Source organism: Rhagoletis zephyria, unplaced genomic scaffold (genome assembly GCF_001687245.7).
Source record: "Rhagoletis zephyria isolate East Lansing unplaced genomic scaffold, Rhagoletis_zephyria_1.1 Rzeph_scaffold_01503, whole genome shotgun sequence".
NCBI lineage: Eukaryota > Metazoa > Arthropoda > Insecta > Diptera > Tephritidae > Rhagoletis > Rhagoletis zephyria.
This window is the reverse complement of record NW_016158587.1, coordinates 53,234-64,266: the sequence shown is the minus strand read 5'-3', so window position 1 is coordinate 64,266 and position 11,033 is coordinate 53,234. Positions and strand designations below refer to the sequence as shown.

At 34.3% G+C, this 11,033-nt stretch overlaps 1 long non-coding RNA gene across 1 annotated transcript; it reads right to left on the bottom strand.

The window, feature by feature from the left end:
* Window positions 1-447: 447 nt before the first annotated feature.
* Window positions 448-937, bottom strand: LOC108364237 (uncharacterized). Its single transcript, XR_001847734.1, has 3 exons — window positions 834-937; window positions 665-777; window positions 448-608 (listed from the first exon to the last, which is right to left on the bottom strand). It is a non-coding gene; the product is annotated as an uncharacterized LOC108364237 (long non-coding RNA).
* Between the last annotated feature and the right edge of the window lie 10,096 nt (window positions 938-11,033).

Genomic DNA, 11,033 nt, shown 5'->3' with positions numbered 1-11,033 from the left:
ACTTTACAACGCCCTATTTTAGAATTTGATTGAAAAGTGCCCTATCTCAGAACTCGGTTCAAAAACACCCTATCTCAGCTGGCGATCCAAAGACGCCCTATCTCAGCACATTTTCAAAGTATTTCCATTTGAGATAGGACTTTTTCGACCCGAATAATAATAATAACATACTATATACATATCTATCTAGTTTCAACATAAAAAAAAATTATGTACACATCATTAATTGTCTATACTTATCTAAGTCAATATATGTGATATATATGTACATACATCTACATATCGTCGTTTAAAGTACAAAACCGTGTATCAAGATAATGCAAACCCACGTATGCGAGGTTGCATAAATTATTTTCTAGAGAGTAAAAACACTCATATTTCAAAATGGTTATCTTTTTTTAAAAAGCAATCGCATTTTTGGCTAGTATATTTCAGGAAGAATGGATAAGGATTGAGCCCAGAACTTGTGTGAGCAAATCCAATTTTTAGCAGCAAATGTCAGTTACGCGGTTTCGTACTTTAAACGACGATGTGTATATTAACAGGAACGCAGCAATCTAATACACGGGTGAAGCAGGAACGCAGCACAGCAGAAGCATACAAACAATCTGCAAATAAATGGCTTTTTAGGTTTTTAACACACAAAAACCTGGTTTCAACTTACTTAAACGTATCTAAAGCACAACGCACACACTAATGCAAAGGCGCAACAGGGACACGGGCGGAGCAATACACAGGCGGAGCAGGAACGCAGCACAGCAGAAACGTCCACAAAATCTGCGAATAAATGGTTCATTAGGTTTTGAAATAACTAAGAGCTGGTTCCAACTTACTTCAAAATATCTGCAGGGTGATGCACACAATCAAATTCGGCCGCAGCTGCAGTTCACCAGAGAATGCTGCAAATGGAATGGTTCATCAATGAAGTCAAAATAATATGTTGNGAAGAAAATTATTACAAAATATTCGAAAATTTCTCTACTTATATGTTTGGCTTTTCTTTGTTTTATTTTTCCAACGTCAAAAGCTGGATTTTTTTTTTGAAAAAGTTGGTACAACAAAAAATACGAAACACGTTTTCTGTCAGATAGCTAACATGGCGGATAAGAAGAAGAAGTGAAACTACCTTCTAAAAATTATTGTATCATGCATACATCTATTGCAATTTCCTATCCCTCTCAGTTCGCACCACGACTCGACTGTTATTGTTAAAGTTTGACAACAAATTTTGAAAAATTATGCCATTAAAAGCACAGGCAGCTGAAACAAATGTTCTTTTTTTTAATAGGAAAGGAAACGATCAGCTTTCTATCCCCAGTATGATCAATTTGTGATTGCCCTGCATTTTGTTTTTACATTTTCAATAATTCAATTTGCAAGCGTAAGGGTGAGTAATTTTCGAGTATTTTTTTAATCGTCGAAACGATTAATCAGTTTTTAATTATCAATGGTGATGGAAGAAGACTCAGCAAGGTGATTTTCTATATCTTCCAAATGCTAGGAGGGAACGTTTGTTTTTTTGACAATAGAATATTCAGCATTTACACATAGTTTTTACTCTACGAAGTGTACTAAACGATCGCTCCCCAGTCGCTGTTGTGTATGGAAAAGCGCTCAAAATGGAAATACACTTATTTAACTCAGGAATACGTTTTATTTAGTGATGTGCTGAATTGCCGGTACCGAAATACTTCAAAAATGTTTCGGTACCCAATACTTCCTTTTCGGTACCCAAAACCGATTCTTAACATTAAACCTTCGCCGCTTTATATATTTAAAGTTTATAAAAACATTACTTTAACGGTAGAATATTATTTTATCTGTTTCCATCCTAAATAGTAGATCCAAGGTTCAAGAACAATGCTTTGATGGATGAAGAAGCCTTTCAAACATACAAAAATAATATCGTCCGATTCAGCTAGAACAAAAATGCTTCAGACAAGTAAGTTATGGCGACGGACCAACATACGTATATATATACATTTTTAATTTGAATCAATATTAAAAAATCTCTTAACCCCTACATTCGGCTTTTGATAAGCCTACAGTTTTTAGCCGGCTCCGAACGGCGATTGTTTTCTTATGAGAAGCAGTTTTTCATAGTAGAAATACACTCGGAGGTTTGCCATTGTGACCGCTGTTAAGAAAAAAAAAAAAACACTTTTCTATATTTTTTTTGAGATATTGCTTTGACCAGGGCATGAACCCAGGCCCTGCGAAGTGGTAGCGTGCAGGCCTAACCACCACACCACAGCGGTCGCCTTTATTACATATCTAAATATTTCGATACCGAGTATCGAAATTATTGGATACTTTTTAAATCGGTACCGAGTATCGATCAATAACTAAAAGTACCGACTCGACACATCACTAGTTTTATTCTTTAGATAGATTAGAGTTGTTTAAATAGATTAGAGTACACTTCTATTTTTGATAGAAAAAAGCAGTACAAACATAAAAAAGGAGCACAACTTTTTTATGTCCAATTTATTGTTACAAATTACCAAAAAGTAAATATATGTGTAATCACATATATGAGATCATTTTCATTACTTAGGTACAAACAAACAATGATATCTTAGATATATTTTTCAAAGCAACAATAAATGTTAAAATAAATAACACAAAAGAATTCCAGACTCTGCAATTTTTTAATTGAAGCCCTATAATTAATTTAACATTTTTCTGATTTTTATACCCGAGCGCCCTGCACCTACCTGGCTACGACGATGCTTACCTTTTTACTATCACACTTAACATTGCTTATTAAGTAGTGTTGCCACAATATGAATGGCAAAGTACAGGGCGTAAAATAACAACTGTCGCACAGGTTTTTTGAAAAATAAAAGGGTCCCTTATAGATTTTTCGAGAAAAGTATTTTACTGTTAACTTTGTAAATATTTTACTTTAATTTTGTTAACGCCATATTTTTCTTGGAGTTATGTCACTTCTTATAATGTGTCATAACCCTAATTGGGAAAATGTCACTTTTGAGTCTAAATCATATTTTCCAGCTCTCAAGAAAAGCAAAAAAAGCATATGAAACACGCTCAAGAAATGAAAAAGAAATTTTATATTAAACTTTCTTCTGCGCAAAAATACTTCCGCCACTCTTTTCTGGCAACACCGAAAGTAGAATTCTACTTAGTAAGGGTCATAAAAATACTTCCGCCGCTCTTTACCGGCAAACCTGAAAGGAGAATTCTACTAAGTAAGGGTTATAATCCCTAAGCGCGGCCGAAGGGCTATAGGCGTTGACAAGAAAATAACGTAGGCAACGCCAGCTTTTATGCCAGTGGTTTGGTAAAAATTTTATCATTACTCTGGCACATTCCAAATTCTTTTGGTTTGCAAAATTACATGAGGGATTAGGATTTTTTCGCCTTTTCGTTTGGAAATATATCACTCCTTATATAATTACATAACCCCAAATAAAAAAATTGGGTTTATGTCACTACAAAAGGAGTGACACAATCCTAAATTTTAAAGTTGGAGTTATGCCACTTGGGGCTATGTCACGGCACCGATTGCTGTGTACGAGGCCTTATGTTGGGCAAAAGGGGGAGTATAAAAGACTCAAATGGAGGAGATTAGCCTATGCTTACAGAAGATATGTAATAAAGTAACCGACAAGTGTTCACCTGGTAAACCCAAATAAAGGTTAAATGTTAAAAACTGTTTAAAAAAATTTAAGTAAAATCTGTGGAAAATTAACAATTAACTACTTTTTCACAACATCTATAAAGAGCCTTTTATTTAGAAAAAAACCTGTGCGACAGTTATTATTTTACACCCTGTATATGATAAAAAATGAATGAAAGAAGTACAAAACTAAAAAAGGAGTACATTTCCAGATTTACTTTTTCGGGGAGTACAAGGGAGTACATTGCAATAAAAAGGAGTACGTTTACTCCCAAAAGCAGTACGTCTGGCAACCCTAAAGAGATCTACAACTTCAACATCCTTCATATCTTCTTCGGACAAGTTCTTTTTCTCTCTCTTCCATAAATTGTACCAAAGAAAGAGTTCACTGCTATACCTAGATCATATATCTATTGAAAATGCTTGGCGTTCTTTTGCACCTTTTCACTGGATCGTTTAAGCTCTACCCAGAATTATAATAAGTTTACATATAAGTAGATTTTCAAGCTTAACACCCTAATCTGTAATTAGAAAAGAGATTAGCCATACAAAATTCGTCCCTCGTTAATCTGTAATTATAAAATAATCTCAGATTAAACCGATAACTTTTCTGTGTCCACCCCAGTTTTATCGATTATTTTTCCAAAGAAGAAGAGAAATGCCAAAGGTTAAAGTAAACAGAAATGGACGCTAGCAAGGAAAATAGGTTTGTAAAGATATTTTTAAACACATATTAAGTTAAAATATATTTAAATTGCTTATTATAGCAGAAAAAAGTTATCACGGTGGCACAGAGAAGTAACTTAACTTTTCTTTGAGATGTGAGAATAACAAGCCCAAAAAATTTGACAGCTAATAATCTGAGATTTGCTCGTGTATACGGGGTGATTAAAAAACGAGCTTTGATTGAGATAATATTTATATGTGAACATACTTTTACAGCGGACGACGGTAAAGCGATCGGCGGTAAAGGCTGATTCACATACAACTTTCTTCGCTTTGCTTGATAGTTCTTTGCTTTGACATATAAGATCAATGTGGGCATATGCATGAGTATGCTCACATAAAAAACGTTTGAAGCAAAGCAAAGCAAAACGAAGCAAAAACTTGGGCAACTCTCAACTTTTGCCCACTTTGGCAATCAGCTGTCTACATTTATCTTTTCTTGTGCGCTTGCATTTGCATTTATTGACAAAAATGGGGTAAATAGGAATTTTTATTGCTATTATTAATGCATATTATTATATTGCTATCTATTTTACAGATAAAAAATATGGAAGAAAATGAGAACGCAAGAGCTGTCAAAGCGTTTATTGTAGCATACCTTCTGCGTTTCGAGCTTTGTTGTCAAAGTTTGAACTGTCAAGCAAAGCGAGGAAAGTTGTATGTGAATGGCCCTTAAGTGAACAGTTGAACAGTTGCCGAAGAGAAATCTGTCAGAGTAAACACAATTGCGGCGCACGGCGGCTTCCGTCAGTTGTCATTTTGATTTGAAAGTTATCATTAAAATTAAATATGTGCGTGTATGTAGAAAAATGGATGAAAACAATACCAAACTTGCGAAAATAATAAAAATTACTACAATCAACGCTCAATCAACATTGCGCCTTCCTCACTGGGCAGTAAAAATAGAAACAAATTTAAATTACCCAAAAAACGTCGGCGGTAAAAACGCTGCCGCCACAATTATGAGCCATTCCACATGCCTTTGCGAGTTTTAATTTTGACAGCGGTTAACCGACGACAGCTTTACCGTCGTCAACTGCAATTCTGGGTAGAGCTTTAATCGAATACAATGAGTGCAATCTAGAGAGCGAAAAATCTGGAGTATTTTCATTGGAAAGGCGTAGTTGTAAAGAGCCCTTAGTGAATCCAGATACGGTTTTATTATAGACCGTCGCCAGTACTCATTTTCGTTGATCGATGGGGGTTACTTCTGTTTGTTTGTTTACCTGCCAAACGTGGTAGTGAAATTTCAACTCCTTGATCGGCTGTAATCTTACGAAATTTTTTAATTAACTCTGTAGTGACTCCTTCTGCATTCTTGCGATCATTCTTAATCACCTCCAAAATATTTTCAGTATGCTGATCAACGAGGATGAGGTCTAGTTATTGTCTTCATTTGCAAAATGTTTTCTGTAGGTTCCAGCAATGTTGAATATTTAGCAATTGTCATTAAAGCAATGATGAACATCGGCCTTGCTATAGCAGAACACAATTGATACGCAGAAGCTTCCACAACTCAAGTAGCACACTGGTGTATAAATTGATTGAATAAAAAAAAGAACGTTTTGGTGTATTTGTTATTCCACCAGTATTTCTTTCAAATCAAAATTCTACCTTTAACATTTTGGTACTATTTATTCATTGAGATTAGTACGAAAACTACACCAGCTCCTAAAATGCGCCACTTTTTTCATTTGGTTCACAAATAGCTCCACGTTAACAAATGTCATTAAAATTATTCAGGCGACATTCTGAGTAGTGATGTGCTGAATTCTCGGTACCCAATACTTGAAAAAAATTTCGGTACCCAATACTTCCTTTTCGGTACCCGATACCGATTCGACACACTAAACTTTCGTCATTATATCTGTGCCGTTCAATTAAAGTAGCTTAAGTCACTTTAGATGGTTTGACTTTGAATTAAAAAAAAAAATCAGTTTCCTTTGAAATTGTTTTATATTTTAATTAAGATTCTATTATAGGGGCATCTTGAACTACATCTTTGGCTAGTTAAACGTTAAAATATTGTTTGGGAATCCAATGAAATGTGGCTTTAAAGGGAAAAGGACCTATCTCGACATAGGCTACTTTTGGGGGTAAAAATTATTGATATTTTATAAGACATCGCCTAAAAACCCAAAATGTACAAATAAGACGGTCCTTTCTCAAGAGATGAGCAATGTGTTTGTATGTATGTAGTTAAGTGAAGCAAAGTATAATGTGTGCGTCGAACAAGGCAGGCAATTAAATCTGCACAATAATGATCAAGGCGAATTTAATAAGGTGGTGTTAGCCGTATATAAGTAAAAAATTACACTAACAAATTATACGCAGATATTCATACTGTCATTCGTATGAACTACAACAAACACATAATTTTGATGTAATGTCCTCCACGGCGAAAAATTCAGATACGCCGATAACACCACCTTATTAAATTCGCCCTGATACTGATTTCGCAAAACACACTCTCGCCTTCTTTTACTTATCGCAACCGTCTTTCCAATTGCAATAGTTCTGGTGGCAATATTATTTATTTTTAATAGCTGGCACTATACGTATGTGTACATATAACTCATATTTTTGGCTGTTGCGCGCTTTTATTAGAAATTCCAAGATTTCGGTACCGAGCATCGAAAGTATTTGATACTTTTTAAATCGGTACCGAGTATCGATCAATACTTAAAAGTAGCGACTCAGCACATCACAAATTCTGAGAGCAATTGACAGTGGACCAAAGAATTCACCAAAAAATGAATATTGAATACACCACACAGTAGCTTTGTTTCGTTACAGATAGGCGCATTTACACAAGGTAGTGTTAGCCGAATATAAGTAAAAAATTACAAAAGCAAATTACAAGAAACACATAATTTTCACGTTATGCGGTGAAAAATTCAGCTGTTGCTCCAACATTAGAGAGATTAGGCACAGCTACTTTGATTTGCTTCTTTTACATATTTTTGTATTTTTTGATAAAAATGGGCGATTTATTAAATTTGATAAAGTGTGGCAAAACCTGAGTATTTGTGAACTATTTTTAAAAATAAAATGCGATTAAAAATTCGCAGCAAATACATATGTTCAGTTGTCAATAGCATCGGTCAGGTGTTTACTAGCTAGTTTCTGCTAGTTTGCGTTTCTTGACTTTTTCTATATTTCACTCCCTGTGAGCGTCATTCTTCCCATTCTTCTTCCTGATAAAGATCTGCTAGGAAAGTAAAGAAACAAAGCTAGTGTGTGTGTACATTAGGGTGGATCGACAAAAAAAGTTTTTCCAGTCCACCCCTAGGATTAAAGATATTTTGAAGGCGATCGCAAAAAAAATTTTTTTTTTGCCACGCCCCTCCGATGGGCTATTTACTTTTTTTGACACTACGTCGCCATTTTAAGTCCGATTTTAATGAGCCGTACACCGTTGTTCATGGCTTGGAAGCCGCCACAATTCTTACCTTAATCATTTTTTACTCCGAGTTCAAATTCTAGTAGTGACTGTCGGTATCTCGTTTCACATCATACCTAAATTCCAATTTTTTTTAGTCTGTCGAAAAGGCCTTTAAATTCTGTGAAACTTTTTCTTTAACAGTAACTACTTTTGTTCATAACTTAAAAAGTTATAAAGGTTTCAAAAATCCAAATATAACCCTGTGTTAAATTTGGCAATTATCCCAAATTTTTTTTACTAGAATTGGGAACACTGGTTACTATTACTTTTGATTAAATGTTTTTTGTTTATGCTTACTCGATTTGCTCTATGATAATATTTTAATTTTTTATTTTATTTTTCTCTCTTCTCACTAATTTTTTTAATTACACTAGGCTATAATTTTAAACTTTTTTTTGCTTATTTATATTATATATTATTTATATTAAATTTTGGCGGGACTCAAGCTTGCTATACTGTTCGCGACTTTTAAGCTTTGCAAATATGTATCCCATGCGCTTTTCATCTGTTACTTTATCAGCAGATTCACTTACAACACGCACAAAACGTTCCGTATTTTGGGAATGGCATGGAAATTCTATAAAATGGATCATAATTTTTTATTTATTATAAGTATGTGTTTAAACTTTTAAAGATTACTACCTGGTATTTCAATGATTTCATGATCCGAAAATTGATAATGTTCCAATATCTCGTCTGTATAAAAATGGAGACATGGTGGCTCGCTTATTTGTATATTGTCCCACTTTAGTATGTTTGTATATACATCAGCATCGAAATTAATTTGATGTTTTGGAACGCGGAACTCTCTAATCTTTGCGGGTGGTTTACACCGAGCAGTCCTTATAATTTCATAGCCCTGAGATCGTATGGTTTGATCCGGATCGGTTATCATAGCCAGTTGAATATTTTCGGAATGTAAGTAATAGCTATTGTGTTCAATAATTGGACGAATTATCATTTGAATATTAAATGGTAATTCTCGAATCCAAACTATGTACTTAAAAATATGACGACTTCCGTGTATGGACTGTGGTTGGCCCTTTACGAGAAACCAGAAAGGTGCATAAACCTTGACAACGAAAGTCACTAAATTTTTCAAATTCTCTGAAGGCTGCCTCTTGGATACATAAAGGCGAAGCAATCTGGATGCTGTTGTCAACCACCGTGCTGTACTTACAGGTCCGGGATTCTGCTTAGCTAGTTTATCATCGCAGGAACCATTGTTAATCGCTAGAACCATACGATAAAGGTACAGTTGGTCGTCGCGGATTTTCCAGTCGCCTACATTTTCTGGCATAGGTCCCATATAAATTGGCTCATAACCATTTACAACCTAAAAAAATTATTTACAAATTTGAATGTTGTAAATAGATAAAAAACTTACAGGCTCTTCGGTACATGACAGTAATTGAGATCCCAGTTCTGTAGGCCAAATTCCTGGACCTATCTGCTTTCCAAGCAAATTGGTCAACAAACCTTTGAGTGGTAGCTCGTTGAAATGAAACAGGCAAATATTCCACTGTAATGGACGTTGCAGGTATCGTTCCATACATGCGTTTACTCCTGACTTGTAACCTGTATTTACAGCCGTTCCATCGCAATTGATTGCAACTAAGTAGTCCAGCGAAAAGCCTTTTGAATCTAAGAAGTTTACAATGGCTTTCTGAATTTCTACCCCAGTACCAGCTGTAGGAGTTGTGTAGCCGATGAATGTGGATTCAGGCTCTTTAATAATTGTTATATGTTCTTCAATAATTTTATGAGAACGTCCTATACTCCCAGATGCTTCTTTTTTTAATGTTGCATCTTTTTTTCCATCATAAGATATGCATTGCAATACAACTTCGCTAGTAGATGCGGCTTGGACTTCTGCTCTAAATTTGTCTCGCTCTCTCGGGATTTTATTTCTATCAATAACGAGATCGTCTAAGAAACTCAACTTTTTTCACTAATGCCTTCATAATCTTTGCTCGCTTTTCTAGCAATCGAATGTTTTAAATCTTTTATGAATGTTGTTGCAAGTAAAGATCCAGTGCGATCCGAAGTATTAGTGCGATCTAAAGCTACAGCATAATTATTAAGCGATATGTTTGATACTTTCAGCTGCTCTTCGTTCGGCGATACGTCATTATTTTCATCATCAGATTCAGTTTCTTCACTTGAACCTGGTGCATATGAAACGGTAAAAGGAGATTGATTTACTCCGGCAATGCTTGAACCTTGATCGATCATATCGATCTCCATGTTATCAACGTGGATATCATCAAAGGTTAAAAGCCTTGGTCCGCTCTGATCGATAAAGAATGCTACCATATTTGGTGGAATTTTTTCATTTTCGGAACATAAGCGCTCGGAATTTTTTTCAATGCCGCACTTGCATTTTGAAATTTCGAACAATTTATTCCAATACATCTCGTTACTATAATATTTACTTGGATTTTTAACAATATCTTTATATGACATCAGAAGATTTTTCAAATACCTTCTAATTGTAGTTTTACATACATAGTTGTAATCACATGTATATATTTTACTAAAGTTTGATTTTTTTTAATATTTGATGCACCATTTTTCTTTATATGTAAAAAATATTGCATCACTTGTTGGTTTGTTGGTAATTTATTTTTTTCTATATCACACGCTTCAAACGGCATTTTGTGATTTTTTTTTTAACTTATTTTTGCTTTTGATTTTACTTCACTTCACTTTTGTTTCTTTATTTGTCTTTAAAAGGCCACAATTTAATCTACGTTGTTTACTTTGCGAAAGCTGAAAATCGATTGATTGATTGCAGATCAAAGCTTTAAAAAAATGCATTCAAATGCACGCAACTATAATTTTTACATAAATAGAGGAAAAAGCAAGAATTTGTCATAGAGAAGACAACAAAAGAAGCATGCAAATATCAGGTGATAACAGTGTTGTCAGATAACAGATTGAGTAAGCATAAACAAAAAACATTTAATTAAAAGTAATAGTAACCAGTGTTGCCAATTCTAGTAAAAAAAAAATTTGGCATAATTGCCAAATTTAACACAGGGTTATATTTGGATTTTTGAAACCTTTATAACTTTTTTAGTTATGAACAAAAGTAGTTACTGTTAAAGAAAAAGTTTCACAGAATTTAAAGGCCTTTTCGACAGACTAAAAAAAATTGGAATTTAGGTATGATGTGAAACGAGATACCGACAGTCACTACTAGAATTTGAACTCGGA